The following is a 22,518-nucleotide window of genomic DNA, read 5'->3' as shown; positions in this document are numbered from 1 at the left end:
TTTGATAAAGGTTATCCACACAAAAAAACAGAAAACAAAAATGAAACAGTTATAAAAACATACAGCTTACATCACACTTGATGGTGAAAAATCAATGGTTTTCCTCCTAAAATCAAAAACAAGGTAAGGATGATCACTCTCACCACTTCCACTCAATAGTGAAATGAAGGTTCCAGCCAATGCAATTAAAAAAAAAAAAAAAAAAAGATATCCAAATTGTAAAGAAATTGTCTTTGCTGAATTACTTTCTACATATAAAATCCCACAGACTTTACAACAAAGTTAGCAGAACTAATAAGTGAATTTAGCAAGGTAGCTAAATACAAGTAGTGTTCTATATGCTATCAATGAACAAATAAAAACAGAAAATGTAATGAGTACCACTTACAACATCACTCAAAAACATGAAATAACTTATGTATAAATCTAACAAAATATATGTAGAATCTATGCTGAAAACTGTAAGACACTGAATAAAAGAAATCAAAGAATATCTAAATAAAGTTCACGAATCGGAAGACTCAATATCAAGATGTGAATTCTCCCCAAATTGTCTTCATATTTTAATCAGAATCCCAGAAGGAATTTTATAGAAACAAGCTCATTCTGAAACAAATAGAGAGAGGCAAAGAAACTAAAAAAGCCAAAACAACTCTGATAAAGAACAACAAAGTGAAGACAACTTACTCTATCTTATACTACCTTATCTGTTTACTATAAAGTATAGTAATCAAATCAGTGTGGCATTGGAGAAAAGATAAATATATAGATCAACAGAATGGGGGGGAAAAGTCCAGAAACAGACCCACACATATATGATCAACTGATTTTCAGCAAAAGAACAACAAAAATTCAATGGTAAAAGGAAAATCTTTCCAATAAATGGTGCTGAAAAAATTAAAAATTTGTTATAACAAAAAGATAAATTCTATTCATACCTCACACCATATACAAAAACTAACTCAAAATGAATCACAGCCTTAAATATAAAACCTAAAACTATTAACGCTACCAGAAGAAAATATAGGCAGAAATCTTTTTGACTTTGGGTTAAGCAAAAATTTATTAGGTACAATACCAAAAGCATGATCCATAAAATAAGAAAAAAATGTTTAAATCAATAAACTGGACTTCAGCAAAACTAAGAACTGTTTTTCACAGACACATTTAAGAGAATAAAAAGACAAATCACAAAACAGAGGAAAATATTTCCAAAATGCATATCTAATAACAAATCCAGAATACATAATGGCCTCTCAAAACTCAATATCCAAAAATAAACAGCAATTTGAACAATACTTCACCAAAAAAGATATAAAGATGGCAAATAAGCACACCACAAAATGCTCAGTATCATTTACCACTAGGGAAATACAATTCCACTTATGAGACATTCTACAAAAAGCAAAAATTGAGGGGCAGAAAATATATCAGTAGTTATATGTAACTATAACTCAAGCTCAGGTGAGGGGCTGATTACAAAGGGGCAGAGAGGAATTTTCTGCATTGACGGAACTGTTCTGTATATGAATTGTGTGAGATTTATAGGACTGCATGCTTTTACCAAAATTCACACAATATACTCTAAGAAAAGCAAATTTTACTGCATGTAAATTATACATTAATTTTTTAATGAAAAAAAATCACATTCCCTAGAAATTCCTATCAAAATATAGGTGACAGCACTGATTCCTTAATTTCTGATTCTTGGCTTTGAGAAGCCAGTGAGTAATTAGCACAACCTTAATGAAGTTACATTAGTTAAGACCAAAGATCAATTTGTTTCTTAAAACTTAAGGTTATAGTCTTTCCTAATTTAATTCTGTAGTCATTACTTAAAAGTTCCACTGACTTACTCAACTTAGATGTGTAAAGATTGTAAAACTTTATTATCTATTCTACATATAACCAAACCACACAATCTTTGTATTGTACTCAGGGACATATATTGATCTATATTTTTAATCTGTTTTTTGTAATATTTTTATATTTTATTTATATTTTTAATCTGTTTAATAGTTTTGTTCGGAACAACCTTAGAAAAGAAGACAGTGAGAGTATTCTAAGATACTCTAGTAATTCCAAATAACATCAGGCACATCAATATATAATACTTTAACACACACCTTTTTTTCATAATTGCTTGCTCAAAACCTTGGTGACTCACCAGAGTCTATAAGATATAAATTAAATCTTACCCAAGATTCAAGGTTCTCAATAATTTGGTGTCACTCTAGCATTTCAATCATATTTTCTATCACTCTCAGACACAAATCCTCCATTCTGCATTGGATGGCCTCATGATCTTTTCACTCCAACTTTTAAAATGCTCTCCTTGAATTGTCTCAGTTTAAATGCTCTTCCTAGTCACTATTCCTTCAAAAACCTTATCTCAAATCCAGCTTTTCCCTTTTAACTGTTTGAAAACACACTGATTTCACGCTTCTGTGAATTCATGTGCATTCATATCTACAGTATTTGTTTCATTATATACTAACATATTCTTAAGTGTCTCACTTATGAATGTCACCTCATATTCTGTAATATAGTTTCTTAAGAGCAAAAACTATTTCCCACATGTTTCTTGTATCTTCAGGAACATAACAAGTACTCAGTAGATGTCCCAAGAAAAAAATTAATGTGAAAGTTAATATTAAAATAATTTTAGGGGTGCCTGGGTGGCTCAGTCAAGTGTCTTGGATCTCAGCTCAGGTCTTGATCTCAGGGCCAGTTCAAGCCCTGCTGCAGTAGCCGCACAGCATGGAGCCTACTTTAAAAAAAAAAAAAGTAATTGTGTAAATCACTTTAAATTTTAAACTAATTTAAAATACTTAACTTCCTAGAAAAGCTTATTTTAAAGCTTGAGAGACTGAAGCCAAGGGCACTAGACTTTGCTTACCGAGGTATGTGCTGCATCACATTCATCTTCCTAGTTCCAGGGTTGAATAGAGTGCTTGACATGTAGAATATACTTAATATTCAAATATTTTACTGAATTTCATTTTCTAAAGCCAAAGTAAGAACTGAAAGCCTGGAGTTCTATCCCAATTCTCCCAAGATTATATTAGTGCCTTGAAATGTTCTCTAATTTCTCATATGTGTTCATAGATTCTCCCTAAATAGACATAAAAAAAAAATCACAAAAACAAAAACTGTACTTTCTCCTCTATTTCAAGCTCACAGAGCAACTACCATAGTGCTGAATACATGCAGAGTAGGTAGGCAATACTTCCACCAGATTTCTTAAAAGCAACATAAAGGCAGCTCATATATACTTTTCTGCCCCATGTAAAAACATACTAGTTACTCTTCCTACTAAGAAGATTTATTTTTCATCATCTTTGGCAAAAATTCTAGAATGCTATCTGCCAGGTCCACTGCCCCAATAAATATGCATCCACCAGCAATTATGGAGATAGATAGCTTATGGGGAGGGGGCACTCTTTGGTCAGGTCCCAATGCTGGCCTGTGGTTAGGGGGAAGGGAAAGTGGGGGGAGGGGTGTGGCCCCATGATTAATCACTGCCCACTCTGCTTAGGGGTATTTATCACAGCCCGCTGTCAGGTAAATCACTGGAAAAACACCTCTTCAGTAATTAATGTGAAGTGACGGATGGACAGCCCCTGGGCCCATTAATCAGGAACATCAGCAGCCTACTGAGATTATGAATGTCAGGATGCATAAACTGCCGGTGGATCAATAGGCCCAGGAATTCATCCAAGGCTCTCATTTCCGAGGCATCTCCGGTACATTAGGCTCCCCTGACCCCTCCCCCAATCTGAAATGAAAAGCAAGGCTTCAGAACAAAGAGCAGGAGCTGAGGTCTGAAGTGACCACTTCAAAAAAGCAGTCAAGGAAGCTGGCCATGGTAGGAAACATACCAGAATAGGCAACATGAGCACAGAACTATACTCACAGTCCCTGCCTTAGCAATGATTTGACTTAACAATTTTACAACTTGGGGATCCCTGGGTGGCTCAGCAGTTTATCGCCTGCCTTTGGCTCAGGCCGTGATCCCAGGATCCTGGGACTGAGTCCCACGTCGGGCTCCCAGCATGAAGCCTGCTTCTCCCTCCTCCTGTGTCTCTGCCTCTCTCTCTCTCTCTATCATGAATAAATAAATAAATAAATAAATAAATCTTAAAAAAAATAAAAAAAAACAATTTTACAACTTTACAACAGTATGAATTGCATATATATTAAGTTAAAACCATACTTTTGAATTTTGACCTTTTCCTGGGCTAGCAATATGCAGTACAATACTTTCTAGTGATGCTCGGCAGTAGTAGTGAACCACACCTCCCAATCAGCCACACCATCACAAGGATAGACAACCAATACACTTAGAACCACCCTATACCCAAACAACCACACTGTTTTTCCCTTTCAGCACAGTACTCAATATATTACATGAGATATTCAACGCTTTATTATAAAATAGGCTTTGTGTTAGATGATTTTGCACAACTACAGGCTAATGTAAATGAGAACATTTAGGTTAGGCCACGCTAAGCTATGATGTTAAGTTAGGTATATTAAACGTATTTTCAAATTACAATGGGTTTCTCAGGACATAACCCCATTGTAAGTCAAGGAAGATGTGTAACTGACCAAAAGGTCCTTAGAGGTCTCAGCACCTGGCAGGGAAGCAGGAAGATGACAGTTAACATTTAATCACTCAGAGCCTGGTTATCTGTTTTAGGAGTAATCTAGCTTCTAGCTTCTCGTCTTTTACACATTTCTCTATCCATATTTTCTTTCCTTCATATTGACACCACTAATATTAAGTAGAGAAAAATAAAAGAAAATTCAATTTCTGCTACCTAACAACCTAGGTACAATTTTCAATTTAATAGGAAAAATAATTCATATAAAATAACTAAATTATTTTCAAATTTAATTTAGCCTTATCCCTCAATACTACAACAAAGTGGGAAGTGCCAAAAGTACCCAGTGTTTTCAATTGAGAAAAAGTGGTTATCCTGATTCATTAGCACTTACAAAGCATTCCAACAATATAGGATGCAAATTCAAGGGTATACTGTGGTGAGATTCCAGCAAAATGAAATCAGGTCTTAATACTATTTCTTCTCCAAGTCAAACAAAAAACTTTCCATCAAAAGGATCTGTTCAACTTGTAAAACAATATGGAGCTGAAAGAACATTACTATTTGCTGGTCACCCCAAGTTTATCAAATTTTATATGGGAAGTATAGCTGTGCTCTGGTCTCATACGGAACACATTCTAGGCTTGCACTGATGGGAAAGAGACTACACTTGCTGCCACATCCCGCCAAACCCCAGTGCTGTGCTTTGTGGTCAGACTCAGGCCAGGGCTACAATTGTTGGTCAGAAAGTGTCTCAGAGTTACGGCTGCCTGTTCCGCTAAATCTCATTTCATCCTACTGATGGATGGATGGACAGATGGCTGCTTGGTGAAAGCAGCATTATCAGGCAGCTTCTATGGAGCCTCTGAATGATGGATAGCCCTCTTTCTACTTTCTCCAAACCACCATCGATCCAAGCCATATTTCAGCGGTCAGAAGCCCAGTAATATTAAGACACACAATCAGGTTAAGTTACTTGTAGTGTAAACCTCTGGAATAGAAATTCTAACACCTCTGCTTTGCTGTCATGAACTAGGCTGAAAATGTTACAGTTTCATTCTTTCTAGCTGCTATCCCAATGAATTCCAACAGCTCAAAGCCCAAAGGGAACAGCTGGGCTCCATTCCTAGGAGCACTCGGAAAGCTACCTTGCTTGCCAAATTTTTTACTAGCCAGTTCTGTGAAACGAACTCTGCAGTATTAGTGCACAGATCTGTGACTATGTGTATCCAGTGGAGTGTGAAGCCATCAGAGCCATACAAATCATGTAGAGTTTGTCAGTGATATTATCACTAGCCTCAAATGTGTGGAGCCTTGGATTTACTAAGCAGTCCCTGCCTACCAACACCAAGGATGGTGCTTAATTAAAGCCACGACAGGTTAAAATTTTGTCTTTTGCTCATAATCCTAAATTCTATCCAGTCTGCCTGGCTGGCTTCGACTCTCTTATGTACGTATCAAATTCTAAGTACTAATCCTTGCCTGTGTTCACAAGCACGCTTCTGCAACCATTCGCTCTGTTGCCTTCTAGACACTCAGCTTGTCTATTTGGACTCCGTGCCCTCTTTGTTCCTTCCACATTATCCAGTGCTCTCAGACAGCAACTCAGACTCATATAACTGGACTCTGGATCAAAGTTATTTCCACTTATGTAGCTGGAAGAAATGGATTCTGACTCCAGCTTTTTGATATAGATTCCCTTTGTGATATAGATACCCTCTTTTCAAAGCTCACTCATCCCCAAATGACTTCCCCTATGAATGTTTCATTATCAGCTATACCCCACATCAGCTTAACCTACCTACCTATTAATGGCCCCCTCTTGATTGATTTGTTGCACCCTGAGCCTATGGTCCAGAGAATTTGTAGGATTAGAAAAATCTCAGTGGAGTGTTCTTCTTGCTCTTGTGTAGTTTAATACTTTAATGTTTATGCCTTAACAACATCTATAGTTCTGTTCCTTGTCCAAAAAAAAAAAAAAAAAGAAATTATGTACTATTTTTACAAGATACTACTTAATTATAAGGTTGTATCAAGACTATCACTGCCCTTCACATAAACATTAAAGAATTTTTACAGAATCTTAGAATTACGTTACTGAAAGGGACTGCATAGGTCAGAATTCAACACCTTAATTTTCCAAATAAGGAAACTGGGGATCTGAGCTTGTGATGTCCATGGTTAAATAGATATTAAGTGACAAAGAAAGGCTAGAACCTAGGTTTTAATTATAAGTGCTGTGCTCGTTCTATTGTTTTCTCAGACATTTCATTTTCATCCTTCGGATTTCAAAGACAATGGAGATAATTAGGGTTGAGTGTCATTTGTGTGTGTGCCTGTGTATTTGGGGGGAAGAAGGTGACCACAAATAATTGAATTTGGTCACCCACACTATTGTGTCTCCCATCAAAGTTGCCCACTGGTCATCTGAGAGCCATTCATTATCTTGGAGAACAAAATTAAATGAATCCCTGCCGACTAGAAACCTCTACTCTTCTCCCTTATTATTTGTCACACTCCTATCTAGAAAGTTGAACATAGGAAAAGCAGAAATATATTTAATTCAAGTAGAATCAGAAAAGCAAGAAACTCCATAATTTATTTAAACTAAATGGATATAAGAGCAATGTGACCTCCTCATTTCCAAGGACACTATCTTCTTGTCAAAACACTGCACATGCTGACTGACTGGACTTTTACCCTCTTGTGGCGAAAATGTGTCACTGCTGCGTTTCCGGAAAGGCCAAGCTACCTCCATATGTATCTTAAAAGCTTCTAGCTGAAAAAGATCTTTAAAAACCAAATGGTATTACCTCATTTTAAAGGTGAGGAAAGTAGTTGAGGAATTTATCTAAAACTTACAGCTATGTGAGTAGGAACTGAGATCAGAACCGAGGTCTCGTACCAACTGAAACTAGTAGGTTTGTCCTCCTCCTAGTTGCCTTACCCAGGTCTTCACCCAGCAAGTACCCTGGATATAGCAGCCAAACAAAGTCTAATCAGGAAGTTAATTGTGCTGTAAAAATAATCGCATGATGCAGACCATAACCAAATATAGTATCCACACTAATGCTCATCTCCATTAGTATAAATCATTAGGAAGATTTTCCATCCCATTTCCACAAAATAGTGCCTCATACACTGGACAAGAACTCTACCATGACTATTCTTAACACCAGACAAAACATTTCTCTAAGAATTTTTTAAAAGGCACTCCTTCAGAAAAAAAACAGCTTGTGTTTTGTGAGCAATAAGAAATGACAATACTTTGAACTTTTATTTCTGTATACTCCCTAAGTTCACAAAAAGCCTGTTTTATTTGCATTAACCAAATACACTATAAAATAATTTTTTAATATTCATTTGCAAGGCTATCTTAAGTCAATGTAACAATCCTCTCATGAAAAAAGTCTTTTTTACGGAGTTTCTATTTGGTTAAGATCTATTAAGCCATGTCTAAGAGAATAATGATATATTTTTCAAAATCTGTGGCTGTGAACCATATCTAATTATGTTTTCTGTTTCATTAAGGTTCTGGCCCTACAAGCAAGATGGAAGAAGTGATAGAGTAGTACCAAGAGTAGTAGCAAAGGAAGAAAAAGAGGAAAAAATAACCAGCTACCATTTAATGAGTATTTACCACATGACAGGAACTATGCTAAATGTTTTTATATACATAAACACATGTATAAAAAAGATCTCATTTGATTCCAACTATAATACTGTAAGGTGGCTATTATTATCCCAATTTTACAGATGAGAAATCTGAAGCTGAAGTAACTCAAGATGACAAAGTTTTGAGTGCCAGTCAGGATTTCAAAGTCCCTGCATTTACCTGCTACAATATACTTCTTGATATTCAGCAGGATGGTCTCTCACAATAATATATTAATTTCATAAATATTCACAATTTGCTTAGAATCTGTATGAATACAAAAGCAACCAGAGTTCAAAGACTGCTGCAGTAAAACAAGAAAACCAGCGAAGGTAAGAATGAAAGAACTTTAATGCTTTCATGGCATGTCTATTTCTAATAACCTTCCAGCCTTAAAAGTGCTGACAATAATAATTCACTATTGCCTCTGAAACTTCCTCATTCACCTTGCCTCACCCTCAAAGCCATATGGTGAAGAACTTCACCAGGTGTCAGAAGAGGAACTCCCTCTCTTCTATTCCCCATAAGAATAATCTCTATACTTCTTCCTACCAACTCCCCAACCATTTGAAAATATATCCTTCTCTACATACTTCCCTTTCTCCAGAGGCACATGTGAACATGGGAACAGCAACCAGTGAAACTGGTAACACAATTCTTAGACTGGAAAAAGCTTCAAAGCAGAATGGAGAGTGCACTTTCAAATCTGAGTCTAAAAACAGAAGAAACTTGTATATCAAATACCTACTGAAGATGTTCTTTTCAGATGTTATCTTAAACAGGATATAATAGTTACAGTATTTTGGTATTAAGTCTCTTTTGGAGATGTATAGCCTTTGCCACTCTGCATGCAGTTGCACAAGAATATAGTTTGCATAACTGGAAGAAGTACTTCATGAAAAATCTGAGTATTAAGACAATGAAACTGTATACAGGATACATGATTCCAGTAGGATCGTAGGGACACCAAAATATATAAACAAACTATGGCATGAAAAGGTTTTTCTCACAACTAAACACAATTCATGTCCTCAAGTTATTTTACACTCCAGTGACTAGAGTCGCCATGCATCGGCACCAACTGATTTCACGCTTTATAGGCTGGGAAACGGTCTGAAGCTTAGTCTCTTTCACACACCACTGACATGGTAGCCCCATAGTTCACAATTTAACTGTTCGAAGTTTAATGTTAGTACACCTATTACTGACCACCTCAAAAGGCAGTCAGACAAAACTTTAATATAACTGAACAAAAGCAATATAACATGTAGGAGAAAGGTGGAGAGAAAACTCTGCTTCTTACTCTGCATATATACCTGGTGATGGGAAAAGAGAAAAAAAAACTCCCTCCTAACATTTCTTTTCCTACCAGACACTGGAGGTTGATCTGTATTTCTGGACTTATTAGAAATTAGTTCCTCTCCTGGGTCTATCCCGGGTTCCAGTCACTGATATCCTAGAGTTGACAAGAGAGTTAAAACAGACAAGACTTTAGGGCTGCACCTCAAATGTGACATGCATTAAAACTTGATCTTTCTTTCCTTTAGGAATCACAGACTAATGCTAATAAACCACACAATAAACTCTGAAAGTAGAAGCTACTAGGCTTAACCTGTGCTGTTGTATACATTACCTCATTTGATGCCAATTACAAACTAAGAGTAGCTAGGATTATCCCAATTTTACAGATAAGAAATCTGAAATTTAAGTTACTTAAAATCACACAGCTTCCAAGCATCGGCTAGGATTCCAAAGTCCCTGCACTTAACTACTATAGTAGACTAGAATATATGCCTTCTAAAAATTGGGGTAGGGGCACCTGGGTGGCTAAGTCAGTTAAACATCTGGTTTTGGCTCAGGTCATGATCCTGGGGTCCTGGGACTGAGCCCCATGTTCAGGCTCCCCACTCATTGGGGCATCTGCTTGTCTCCCTTTCCCTCCACCCCTCCCCCTGTTCATGGATACTTTCTCTAAAGTAAATAAATCCCCTCCAAAAGATGGGTAAAACAACAGATAGCAGAGAAGAGCTTTAAAAACAAAACAAAACAAAAAGTGCAGTAGCAGTAAGAGAAGAATTGCAAAGGGGATGGAATCCCTATGTTAGAAATAGTTATAACTCTGTCTCTCCTCCCTCCTTGTAGCTATACTAGCAAGTGTGAAGGCCAAATGTAGCTGATAAGAATCTGAGAAACCAAAAGAAGTTTCACTTCAAGGCAGACATAGAAAAAAATTAGAAAATTAACAAATAAGAGCTTCTCCTAAATGCAGACTGAAGGTTTTTCTTGTTTTTTTGTTTTGTTTTGTTTTGTTTTTTATTTATGAGAGACAGAGAGAGACAGAGACACAGGCAGAGGGAGAAGCAGGCTCCATGCAGGAAGCCTGACATGGACTTGATCCCAGGTTTCCAGGATCACGCCCTGGGCTGAAGGTGGTGCTAAACCACTGAGCCACCCGGGCTGCCCCAGACTAAAGGTTTATTAATTAGAGATTCAAGAATAACAAATACTGTAATTACCTTAGAATATATCTTCAGAGCAATGCTCTTTTAAAAATCAGGAAGCCTGTATAGAGCCCTACAGAAGGCATTCCAAGTACAGTGTACTGAACAAACATGAATCAGGTACTTAAACTGCATTCTAATATCTATTATTTTTATGATACAAAAAGAAAGATAAATGTTAAAGACTTGAAAAGCTAACAATAGGTAACAGCATCTTCTCAGAGCCAAATATTTATTAAGTGCAGATAATGTATTGAGATCTATGCTGGGACGGTGAAGATTATAAAGTAAGACTACAATAATATAACATGATTTGAACCACATGAATAATGTAACCTCCCCTTTAAGTTGTCCCCACCTAATGGGGAAGGTAAAAAAAAATTTTTTTCAAAAAAATATGAAGGTAATATATTACAGGCAAAGAGAAAAGCAGTAAATAATAAAAACCCAGAAAGAAAGAAAGAAAGAAAGAAAGAAAGAAAGAAAGAAAGAAAGAAAGAAAGAAAGAAAGAAAGAAAAAAAAAAAAAAAAAAAAACAGAAAGAGAAAAATCACTAAGGGCCTGGAATGGCTGACGATGTCATAAAGTAGGCAGACTTGGAGCCAGGCCTGGATAAGCTGGTACAGAGAAGAGAATCAGGGGGAGACATTCCAAGGAAAAGGAATACCCTCAACAATATGAGGAGGCAGTAAGTCAAACAATGCTATTTTGGAGACAGTTACAGAAACTAGTCTAGCTAGAGGCAAAGGCTGAACCATACTGAACCATAATCTGCCCCATATTAAACTCTATTTCCACAATCCAGAAATACTCAGAAACCCATGCCTTGATGTCCAATGAAGACTGCTCTAGCTGGCCAAATGTTTCTGAAACAACACCAGTTGGTGGTATGTGTATATAAAATCTAATATGTAAATAAATAACAGGATATACAGTTGTCTGAGATAAAGGCCCAGTCATTCTGGATCTAGATATGGTAACTGGCCTTACTACCATTATAATAATTCCTGGAAAAGATAAGTTCCATCCCTACCACCCTGACTTTTATAAGTCTCGTTTCCTGGCATGAAGTAGTATTTCGAGTGTCTTCAAAAATTTAAATCTATCCAATCCATACTTTCATCAACAGACCATCTAGCCTTATAGTTTTGATGACAGAACGAAACAATAACACTCTGAAAGGAAAAGTGAAACGCACAATTTTCTATTCTACCAACCTCCCCACACACACTCTGGCTATTCATTTCAGAGTCATTTTAGCAGAGCTAACAATAGCTTCCATTCAAGCTACTTACAAAACCCAAGTTACTCCGCTCTTTTCTCATTTGTTCCCCTCCCCATCTTCTCTGTAACTTACACACGACTTACAACTTCACTCTGCTGGCCAACAATTCACAGGCCATCACAGATTGTCAGCACTGCGTTCAGGGACTTGAGAAGTACTCTTGTGGGACAACGCAGTGTGTTAGTACAGCATTTTCTCGGACACAATGTCACTCTTTATAGCCAGCTGCAAATTAGTTTCTTCTTAAAAAAATAATACTCCTAATAAGACAGGTACAAGGAGATTTTAAATAACCAAGATTAAAACTCACTTTGGTATGCTCTAAGATCAGAGCCATTTCAGACTCGTGCACAATGAAATCCCATGCCTCTGCTCACACAAGCCACAGACACAACTCTAGAAAAATCAAAAGTCAGCTTTCTGATGCTAACATAAGCAAAGAAACTACCAAAAAAGATATGAAAGGAGAATATTATTTCCCTTTCTGTAGCTGCTCCTCATCCTTAGATTCTATTTGAGAATACTTAAGCTCAGCTCTCAACATCAATATTTACTTTTCATTATATGCTGCTGTGTAAAACCATTTAATAGAAAATTCTGCAAATCACCAGTATCATTTCATTATAGTTTCCAATTTTTTGCCAAATGCTTTAGCAGCACCTAAGTAAAATAATCTTCCGACATTTGCTGTGACTAACTCTCTTGTTACCACTAAAGCCTTCACCCTACATATCAGTTTCCCAGTTAACACTGGTGACACATAAGAATCAGAAGCTGAAATAGAAGGGATCCCTGAGTAGGTTCAGAGTTTTAGTGCCTGCTTTTCGCCCAGGGCGTGATCCCGTCCCAGGATCGAGTCCCACACTGGGCTCCCTACATGGAGACTGCTTCTCCCTCTGCCTGTGTCTCTGCCTCTCTCTCTCTCTCTCTCTGTGCGTGTGTGTCTTTCGTGAATAAATAAATAAATAAAATCTTTAAAAAAAAAAAAAACAGAGATAGATTGAGAAGATCATTTAAGAGGACATGGGTAAGAAGAACCTCTTACAAAACAGTGGTCATATCAACTTACTGGTCTTCCAGGAAAAAAACCATATATATATATATATATATATATATATATATACACACACACACACACACACACACACACACATACATACATGACAAAAAAAAAAAACACCTACAGCGTAATATGAAACAAAATCAGGGACACCTGGGTGGCTGAGCAGTTGAGCGTCTGCCTTCGGCTCAGGTCATGATCCCGCAGTCCCAGGATCAAGTCCCACATCGGGCTCCCTGCATGGAGCTTGATTCTCCCTCTGCCTCTGTCTCTGTCTCTCTTGAATAAATTTTTTTTAAAAATCTTTTAAAAAATAAAATCAGTTTCACTAAATATCTCATTATTTTTCATTTCTAATTTGATAGTATTATTCATTCTGCTTCATTATGCTTTACTGAAGATAAAATTGACCATCTATTCTTCCTGAATCAACTCTTCAAAGCTCCACAATAACACAGCTTCTTTACTGCTCCCTGTATAAATGAGAGGGGGAAGCTCTAAAGCTTTACGGGAAGGATGTCAATTCTCAGTTCTTACAGGTAGGAGGAGACTGAAAAGAGCAAAGCTAGTATTCCAGCTCTGAGAACTAACGCTAATATTTAACCAGCCTTTGTTCCCTTTACAACAAACACCAAAATTAAGAACAACAGTAAACAGAAGAAAATCTTTGAGACCTTAAGTCCTTCAGGAAATTGCCACTTGCAAACTTGTTTCACATGAGAGTTACAAATAAAATGACACTAAAGAAACAAAATATAAGCAAGCAGGGATCCCTGGGTGGCGCAGCGGTTTGGCGCCTGCCTTTGGCCCAGGGCGCGATCCTGGAGACCCGGGATCGAATCCCACATCGGGCTCCTGGTGCAAGGAGCCTGCTTCTCCCTCTGCCTGTGTCTCTGCCTCTCTTTCTCTCTGTGTGACTATCATAAATAAATAAAAATTTAAAAAAAAAATATAAGCAAGCAAACAAATATTTAGAATAAATAAATACTTCTCTAATATATGCATGAAGTCGTCAACTGACTTACCAAATAAATGACATTTAATTTTTGAATAATAAAACTCTAGAACAAGCAGATAGATTTTCTCTAAAAGGCAAGCAGTACAAAGATTTCCTTCTGAGAAACAGCAACCTCACCTGGAAAATAATAATAAAAGTTATTTTTATAAAAATATATAATTATCACTTCTTTGACACCAATCTATGCAGTTAACTTTCATTATCTCATTTCATGAATACTAAGAGCTTACCTACCACAGAATGTACAATGAAGATAAACACAAATGACAAAAATACTTCTTAGAAGCTCATCAACCAAACAGAATAAAAAAATGTCATCTTTTCTCATTCTCAGTCCTGTGAAAACTAGTCTGAGAGGGCAAAAATGCCTATCATATGCCATTTAAAAAAGAGAGGGCAGTTACTGGGGTGGCTCAGTCAGTTAAGCACCTGCCATCGGCTCAGGGCATAATCCCAGGGTACTGGGATTGAGCCCCTTTTCAGGGGGTGGGGGTGGGGGCGGGGAGCTCCCTACCCAGCAGGAAGTCTGCTTCTTCCTCTCCCTTCACCCCTCTCCCAATTTGTGTGCTACTCAAATAAATAAAATCTTTTAAAAAGAGAGAGAGATAAAACAAAATAATACAAATGATGAAAAACAAAAAGATGATCAACTTCTAGTCATTACTATAGTTCTAACTTACAGGATGGCACATGGTGGATGCTCAGCAAGAATATACTGAATGGATGGTTGGATGGATAAAAAGTAAACCAGCAAAGAAAAAATAAATCACATCAGTTAGCAGAGAAATGCAAATAAATGTACCTTTTTTTGCCCATCAAACTGACAAAGATTTTTTAAGGGATCCCTGGGTGGCGCAGCGGTTTAGCGCCTGCCTTTGGCCCAGGGCGCGATCCTGGAGACCCGGGATCGAATCCCACGTCGGGCTCCCAGATGCATGGAGCCTGCTTCTCCCTCTGCCTGTGTCTCTGCCTCTCTCTCTCTCTCTCTCTGTGACTATCATAAATAATTAAAAAAGGCCATTTTTTAAAAAAAGGATGATCTCTGGTTCACAGGATGACTAAAAGTGCAGAGGTCTTTAAAACAGGGTGATTAAGTGACCCTGTTAAAAGCTAAGATCTATGGTTCCCCACCTCCATCCCCACACACCAGCTCCCAAAAAATGCAAATTGCTATAGATTACAAGGACCTCGGAGCAACTACAAATATTCAGCACTACATAAAAAGAGACTCGGACCCACACCAAGACACATCACTGTTAAATTTTGGAATACTAGGAATGACTCAAGAGCTGAGCATTTGGCTTGGGCTTGGGGCATGATCCCAGTATCTGGGATCAAGTCCCAGGGCATTGGACTCCTTGCAGGAAGGCTGCTTCTCCCTCTGCCTATGTCTCTGCCTCTCTCTCTGTGTCTCTCATGAATAAATAAAATCTTTTTTAATTAATTAAATTTCAGAATACTGGAACAAAGAAGAAACTCAACAAGTTTCCAATAAGTAGGTCCAAATAAGAGGATTTACATTTGTTGAGGCCTTCTCAACAGCAATAAAGGACAAGAAGAAAAAACTATGCCTTCAAAATTCCAAAGAAAAACATTTTCAATCTAGAATTTTACACTCATCCAAACTATATTTATCAAATGTGAATACAGGAGAAAAAAAGACACTCTGACATGGAAAGGCTCAAAAAATGACCTCCCATGTATATTTTCTTAGAAAATTACCAGATAACTGAAAATTTAAAGTTCTAAAAATTTAGGAAAAAACAGATTGTTTGCAGCCATGGTAAATTGCCAGAAGAACCAGTTTTAAATCCATTCAATTGATAAGGCCAACTTAATCCAGCAGGCACTCTTTTACAAGTCAAACAATAAGGGACAGATTCACTCCAATAAACACATTCCGAAGTGCCAACCAATAAACAATGTCACCCAAGTAGCCACGCTTCTACAGATGTTAACCCACTTCCACCTCTTAAAATCTTCCAATCCCTGAACTCTACACTTCCCAAACCACTATGTTTAACAATCTGCTTTGTTCAAGAAGATTGGCCTGATGAGGTATTCTAGATAGTGAGTGATAGTCTCACCATCCTTTGACACCAAATGAAGAAATAAACCAAAACAAAGAAAGGCACAGAATATGGAAAACAGGAAATCCAACAAGAGAGTAGTGAAGGAATATTGGTGAATGGACATTTCTGGATTCCAGGATGCAAACTGCACCAAAAGTAGAAGGCACCTGATCCAGACTGAAACTATAGGAGTCAGGCATGTTGGAGGCTGTCATCCCCATGTTCTCTGCCACAGTAACACGTTTTTAATCCAACACAACTATTAGAGGATGTGCTCTACCTAAGCAAGAGGGTAAATGATGAAAAAAGTAAAAATCAAACTGAAAAGGAGAAAAAAAGTATAAAGATAACAAGGGGAAATCTTCCCAGGAAAAGGGCTGTGAAGTAGGCTCAGATAAGAGGACAGTGAAGGTCTCCAGAAGAGAAGTTGCCAAAATTTTTTTTTAAAAGGTAAGAAAATTGGAACTGACAGATTACTGTGACTGATTTGTGGAAAACTGCCCTGAAAGGCTACTATTTCAGACACTATCAGCAAATAAAATTTGTACAGCCATAATAATGTAAATACAACATTAACTATCTCATTTCATTGAATATTATAACAACTAAATTGGGAAGCTAAAGGAGAAATAGTAATGGTAATGACAGTTTAAGAACAGGACATATTTCTCTCCCATAATAGAAACTCAATATATAATGAAAAAAGTGGCTGAAAGTCGTTCCCTTCAGGAAGGAAACAAAGAGTACACAGGGATTCACTATATTTTGTTATAAATCCTTTTTTTTTTTTTTTTACTGTTTGACTTTTAAAACTTGTCTATTTTAAATGATATGTCTGAAAAAAAAAATTAAAAAAAAAAAAAATGATATGTCTGTTGATAAAATATAAAAAAAGCAACTGATGAATTTATCTTAAATGTATTGTTCATTCAAAAATATATAAATAAGACGTTTTCAATTGAAAGGAATTAAAAAAAATCTTTGGGGAAAAAAGTTCTTCCTCTTTTTGGGAAGACCTTCATATTTCCAATGCTAAAAGAACACAAATATACAAAATCTAGAGGCTTTAAAAATAAAACAATTTTAAGGCAAATAATTAACACTTGAGTAGACAGACAGAATTCAGTAATTGTTACACTAGAAAGATCGTAGGTCTGATCTTACTTACAAATTCATTACTGATCAGGAGAATGCAAATAACACATTTAATTAAATTTGCCCATTTATCTATTTTGGAAAGTACAATTAACAGCAGTGAGAGAGAGCAGTAATATAAAAGGACAGAGATGGATTAAAACATTGCCCAAAACAACCAAACTGGAGAGTGGATGGAAAGCGAAGTAAAATTATAGGCTTAAAACTACAGAAGTATTAGAGGCTTATTTACCATCATTTTACTGCACACTGCTGCCATATGAAGTAATTTAGGCCGATGCCAATGTTAAAAGAGGAAGTCTATAAAAATCCACACACAGTATGTTTATTTGTATACACACAAGTATACACGTACATACAATTTTTTCCTTATAAGGGATTGATAATCCTTATTAAACAAGAATTCATGAAGGATTACATCCTAAAAACGAAATATTGTTGAACCAATCTGACAAGAGTGGTTTTATACTCACAGTTTTCCAATGTGTAGAAACTCTGTTAAGGATTACCAATAATGACAAAGTGCCCTAAAGACAATTAACTGTGTTATCTACCCTATATTCTTCATCTAGCTACACTTGGATTACCCTCATTGTTCCTGTACTTTATGCCCAGGCTCTGACCACTCAAGATAGGCTACGTTTCCCAACCTCTCCAGCAGAAAGGTATGGCTAAGTGAGTAATTTTCACCAATGGAATATAAGCATAAATGGTAAAATATCCTCAAAGGGAAGGAGATGTGTTCTCTTCTTCCTCCCTTCTGACGATTGGAATGTAAATAAAACAGCTGGAGCTCCAGTAACTGTCTAGACCATAAAGTGACTTTGGAAAAGAACAGAATCCATGCACAGAAGAGAAGCAACATGACACCCTAACAAATCAATCAGACCAGTCCTGGACTACTTTTGGAATATCTGACATTAAGAGAAATACAATTCTATGATGTTTAAGTCTCTGTTATCTCCATCTGCTCCTTTGCCAGCCCCTTTTCTGCCTCCCAACCCCTTTCTAGGAGTATTTCCCAATATTCCGCCCTGGGTCTTTTCTACTCTTCTCCCACTGGGTTCTAGGCCAACATTCTAAAAAACAAACAACCCACCCCACATCTCTCTATGTCAGATCTTTTGTGTTTTAGTTTTATCTCCAGCTGCCTATCATTTCACTTCTATGAGATATAACTAAACAGGAACATAAGTGATTTTCAAAACAAACAAAACAGAGAGGCACCTGGGTGGCTCAGTAGGTTAAGCATCTGCTCTCTGTTTGGGTCAAGATCCCAGAATTCCGGGATTGAGCCCCACATCAGACTCCCTGCTCAGCAAGGAGTCTGTTTCCCCCTCTCCCCTCTGTTCCTCTTCCAACTTGTGTGCTGTCAAATAAATAATATCTTAAAAAAAAAAAACAGATAATACAATAGTGACAATAGCAATAATAGTGGTGGTTGTGATACTAATAGATGGCTAATATTTACTGAGCTCTTAATATTTGTGAGGCACTGTTGTAAGCACAAGAGCTAATCTCAACAACAATCCTATGAGGTAGGGAGTATTATCACCATACCCATTTTAAAAAATGAGGAAACTGAGACACAAATAACTTGCTCAAGACACTTAACTAATGTACCAAAGAGATCATTCAAACCTAGGCTTTCTAGAACCTACCCTTTTAACCAGTGTGCACTAGCACTTTAAGGATGCTATCCCAGCTTCAGACTTTTTAAGTTGTCCTCAGCAACCACGCTACAGTCATTTATACATCCACCATAGTAATAAATTTTATGCCTCTGCTGATTCATTTTTAGAAACTGTCAAATATCACTTAGAAGTAAGTAAATAAGATGAGTGATCAAGCTAGAAAATACTCTCTTGAAGACAAAGGATACGATTACCAAGTAATGAGACTGGTTTTCTTGTATGACTCAACTGGTCCTGAAAGCAGTTTCAAATGACAAATTCCAAACAATATATTTGCTAAAATAAATGCACGACCTCAAAAACAAATTATTTTAAAGGGGAGAGCATTCATTTTTAAGTTCTTTAGTTTTAAAGCACCAGATTTTTTTAACTACCACTCAAATTATCTAATACCTAAAACCTGTAATAGCACTTGCACTCATTATCTTTCTCCCTAGGCCTATTTGAGCTCCTTTCCCAATGTCACTATCAACGACACCATAATATACTCACTAGATCAGGCTCAAAACTTTGAGTTATCCTGATTCTTCCAGCTCTTCCAATCCCATGTTTACTGTTCTTCCTCCACAAGAGCTATCATGTTTTGTTTATACATTACTCTACCAGTGTCCTATTGCAATACTCTCCAGCCACTCTTAACTAGAGGTTATCCCATAAAGCTGCCAGGACAACCTTTCTCACTGTTTTCATCATATGACTCACCATCACCCACAGGACCAAATTTATATTCCTCAGCCTAACCTTCAAAGCCTTCCATTAATTCTTCCTCATTATCACACATATATAAACCTAAAAAATCTCATCTCATTACTACTCATCATCAATAAAAATCAGACCTTTCATTTGTGCAATACTATTAACATTCCCTTTTTGTCTCTGCTCACATATCGTACTCATTTTTGCTTCTAACTTCCCATCCTTCCTTTCTGTGTGGAACTCTCTTCTGTCCTCTCCAGTCAATTTGTTATTCCAGCACTTCCTTCAAGAGCCTCCTCTTCCTTGAAGCCTAAATAACCTCACAGATACTGATATATTCAGTATTACTCAACACAGGGATCATCCAGTAGCAGAACTATAAGAATCTCAAAGACTGACCAGACCAGGTCTTCTGTGTATGAGTGATTGTTCTGTCAAATACCTTAGAAAGTTTGCATGACAGCTACCATAATAAAAGCCCAGAGATAAACTATAACTTGCCCAGTTTTTCAGTTTGGCAATGGTAAAGCTAGAATTTGAACCCATCTCCTAAATTTCCCATTCAAAATGATTACAAATTTGAAGGTCACTGCCCAGAATATAATTCATGTTAATTCTAGAAGTTGTGCTAGACACTATTCATAAACATATTACTTTTTTAAAATTAGGATACAAAAGTTCTATACAATAGCAAGAGATTCCAATTTAAGGGTATCTGCATTACATTAAACACATACACAGAAAAGAGAAAGGAAGGAAATAATCCAAAATGTTAACAGTTACTTCCAGATGGTGAAAATACAGATATATCTTTCAAATCCTCTGTAATGAGCACATATTGAATTTATAATAGTAACAAGAAATGTTTACAAAATTAAAACTGTATGACATTATAAAGTCAAAGATAAATTCCTTGACTGAACTCAAGGGTCAGAAGCAAAGAAAAGTTTCAGACTACTCAAGGAAACAAACAAGAAGCACAATACAAACAAGAAACACTATGGCAAGAAGGGAAAGAAAAGCAATGTCACATTAATGGCATTGGTGGCATAAACCAAAAGCTGCATGGCTCCTGGGGCTTGTCAACTCCAATATTTAATAAATCGTTGGTTCTCACACTAGAGGAGTCAAGAGGCCAAAAAAGCTACTGGAAATTCTGAATGTATTGAAAGATGGTCGCACTGAGTTTGAAACTGTTATTTAGAATGGTTGCAGAAAATTACCAATCACATAAACAAATCAAGGCTATTTCTTTTCTTCTGGGTCTTTTCCTAAAATGAAAATGTGAAATGAAAGCACAAAAGTTCAGAAAAAACTCATAGAATTAAAAAGTTTAGAACCACAATATAGGCTAATAAATTCATCTTTTCCTGGCACTAGGTTTTTAATTCCAGTACAAAATCCCTTATTCAAAATTCTTAGGGCCAGAGAGGCTTCAGAAATCCCAAATTCATGGATGAGTTTGTGTTCCTCTCTTAAAGACTCTGCCCTTCAGTCAGTTACTTCCCCGCACCTACCCAGTACCTCATTTCCAAAACATTCTTGTTACCTTTTGCCTCTGATCTTTGTAAACAAGCAGGATTGCTATTATTATCCCTATTTTACAGATAAGAAAACACAAACTGGACTACCAGTATAAATTTGAGAGCATGGGATCCATGCGTGGCTCAGAGGTTCGGCGTCTGCCTTCAGCTCAGGGCGTGATCCTGAAGTCCCAGGATGGAGTCTTACATCAGGCTCCCTGCATGGGGCCTGCTTCTCCCTCTGCTTGTGTCTCTGCCTCTCTCTCTGTGTCTCTCATGAATAAAAAAATAAAATCTTTAAAAAATAAATAAACAAATAAATAAATTTGAGAGCTTGCGATTTAAATCCAAGTGCTTCTTTTCTTTCTTAAAAACTCTTCTGGTATTCCATGGTAAAGAACTAGAAACAGACCAACTACAAGTCAATATTAGAACTATGCATATATTCTTTTCTAAGAAGCAAATCTCCTACTAACAAGTGCCACATACCTTTTGCCTCTATTTTGCCTCTGGGCCAAGTTAAATGGTCAGGAGCTGTCACAAATCTGTATCGTCATATTCATCTGTTAACCTGTATTATCTAGGACCCTCACAATACTAAAGACCAGAACCTGCTGTCTCCAACAGTGCTTCCCTGCTTCTCTATTTTTATCCCTAGTCTGACATCCCACATTTGACATAAAAAGGAAGAAAAAAAAAAGACACAAGAGGGACAACAAATATTAATAAAACTGAAGAGTGAATTTGAAGAATGGAAAGCTTCATAGAATACTAGCGTAAGACAGGTGAAAAATACACACCACGACTGGGAGCAACTGGTCTATGTTTTACTCCAAATTTAGGCTTAGAGCTTGCTGAGCAACACCCTATAACTTCTCTTCTATCTAAAGCTCTGACAACTGGTATTTCTCTGTAATTCAATAAACTCTTACAAGTACACCAGCATCATCCATCCTGCTGAGCTCATTAATGGGGACCTCTAAATGTTTTCTCCACTAGCTAAGAGCACATTTTCTGATGGGTGACATAGTAAAAGGAGGGTTCTCTTTCAAGATATGAATAGCCTAGTTTCATTTCTTCTCACTTCTCCTATAAGTGAGAAGTCTACAACAAATACTGTTCAACAACTAAAAGAAATGTCTAAATTATAAATCAGGTTAGTGGCTGTCAAAGATCATCCTTTAGGTCCCCAGTTTTATACAAAGTGTGAGAACTAGTCTTATATTTATACAGGTTTATAATTAAAAATCTA

The 22,518-nt window shown here is 36.8% G+C and overlaps 1 protein-coding gene and 1 long non-coding RNA gene across 14 annotated transcripts in view; one reads left to right on the top strand and one right to left on the bottom strand.

The window, feature by feature from the left end:
* Positions 1-22,518, bottom strand: part of R3HCC1L (R3H domain and coiled-coil containing 1 like) — a 79,553-nt gene that overhangs the window by 53,014 nt on the left and 4,021 nt on the right. Inside the window, exons 2-3 of one of the 13 annotated variants that reach the window (XM_049103027.1) lie at positions 14,134-14,243; positions 9,632-9,718 (exon numbers count right to left, since the gene is read on the bottom strand). The exons of 11 other annotated variants lie outside the window; for them this stretch is intronic. The gene's annotated coding sequence lies outside the window, so the exon portion shown is untranslated. Of the gene's footprint in view, positions 1-9,631; positions 9,719-14,133; positions 14,244-22,518 lie in introns of those variants that run through there. One more of the 13 variants, XM_049103030.1, reaches the window with a different exon arrangement.
* On the top strand, positions 11,360-21,606 carry LOC112672160 (uncharacterized). The gene is made up of 3 exons (XR_003144075.3): positions 11,360-11,451; positions 17,926-18,018; positions 21,351-21,606. It is a non-coding gene; the product is annotated as an uncharacterized LOC112672160 (long non-coding RNA).

Source organism: Canis lupus, chromosome 28 (assembly GCF_003254725.2).
Source record: "Canis lupus dingo isolate Sandy chromosome 28, ASM325472v2, whole genome shotgun sequence".
Lineage (NCBI taxonomy): Eukaryota > Metazoa > Chordata > Mammalia > Carnivora > Canidae > Canis > Canis lupus.
Note: the sequence above shows the minus strand (reverse complement) of the source record. Positions and strands in the feature narration are given on the sequence as shown.